Below are 1,557 nucleotides of genomic sequence, written 5' to 3'. Positions count from 1 at the left end.
TCCCGGACTCAGCGGCTTAAACTCACATCAGGTGCATGTGCGTGCATGCCCAAGATCCCAAGAGGAGAATGGAGGAGGAGGGTTTGTGGCATGGCCATCTCCCCGGGGGAGTGATTTTTCGCTTTCTGTTTCTCTGTCTTCCTCTGTCTTTCGGGCGAGCGCACACGCCCTATAGCAAAAGCCTCTAAGGAAAAAAATATGACTGGACATAAAAACTCCAGCACCACATTCATCTGAAGGGCACTCCCGACGAAGGCGACTAATTTTGCCATTTTCATCCACCTTCTAGTATTTCAGGGCGGCCAGCTTAACCTTCTTCCTCTTATGCTTATTCTTTAGTACCACCATGAAGTCTCAACACAAGATGAAGCATGGACTCCTTTCGGATCTTGTAGTCAAACAAAGTACTCCCATCTTCCAACTTGCCAGCAAAAATCAGTCTTTGCTGATCGGGAGGAATTCCTTTCTTATCCTGGATTTTGGCTTGTACATTTTCTATTGTATCCGTTGGTTCAACCTCGAGGGTGATGGTCTTCCCTGTAAGGGTTTTTACCAACATCTGCATCTTGGTGGTAGTCCCACTGCAGATGGCGGATCAGAAAAAGCCCTGGCATGTTTTTCAAGCCATTGGGACTGAAATTCCAGCTACAGTTAGTCACATGGGATCCAGCTCTCTCATCTATTAGCTATGGGGCTGGCCCAGGTTGTGGTTGTTTGTTTTTGCATACAGACACCTCTTCATTCTACCACCATTTGTTGAAAGACTATACGTTCCCCATCCAATTACTTTGGCACTTTCAATGAGACTTGATTGCCCCATATGCATAGGCCTATATCTGGACACTACTCTGTTGTATCAGTCTATTTGTCTGTCTTTATGACAATTCCACCCTGGCTTATTTACTGTGCGTTACTGTCTATTAAATCTTATAATCAGCTTCTGTCTTCCAGTTCTGTTCTTTTTAAAAATTCATTTGACTGTTCTAGGTCTTTTCCATTTCTACATCAATTTTAGAACCAAGATGTCAGTTTCTACAAAAAAGCTGTCTGGGGTTTTGATTCAGATTGTACTGAATCTGGATCTAGCAGATGACGTAATGGTTACATTGCTGGACTCCCACATGACTGACACAGTTTTGAGTCCCAGACCCGGAGGCTTGAAAATCATGTCAGGTCCGTGTGCGTGTGTCCCAAAACCCCAAGAGGAGGTGGAGAAAGAGGGATTGTGGTGTGGTCATCCTCCCTTAGGGGTGATTTCTTGCTGTCTCTCTGTCTTTGCGGTGAGCACATTTACCCTATTGCAAAAATCTCTCTTAAAAAAGAACACACACACACACACACACAAACAAGAATCAAATTGTACTGAACTGCCGGAGTCCAGCCTCGGCAGTGGTGGGTGGCTCGTACACAGGAAGGCAACACGGGTGATCAGGAACAAAAAAATTAGACTGAGACCTCATTGCTCCTTAGCATGTTCTCAGCCGGTCACAGCCAGAACCAGCTCCAGGCTGCTACGCCAGCGGCTACCAAACACACGGAATTATTTAGGGGTCTTTC

The 1,557-nt window shown here is 45.6% G+C and overlaps 1 pseudogene; it reads right to left on the bottom strand.

Moving 5' to 3' along the window:
* LOC102495927 (ubiquitin-40S ribosomal protein S27a-like) overlaps positions 1-565 on the bottom strand; it is a 697-nt pseudogene extending 132 nt beyond the window's left edge.
* Positions 566-1,557: the final 992 nt, after the last annotated feature.

The sequence above is a fragment of the Tupaia chinensis genome, unplaced genomic scaffold (assembly GCF_000334495.1).
Source record: "Tupaia chinensis unplaced genomic scaffold, TupChi_1.0 Scaffold000099_1, whole genome shotgun sequence".
Taxonomy (NCBI): domain Eukaryota; kingdom Metazoa; phylum Chordata; class Mammalia; order Scandentia; family Tupaiidae; genus Tupaia; species Tupaia belangeri.
The sequence above is the reverse complement of the archived record's forward strand: the minus strand, read 5'-3'. Positions and strand labels throughout refer to the sequence as shown.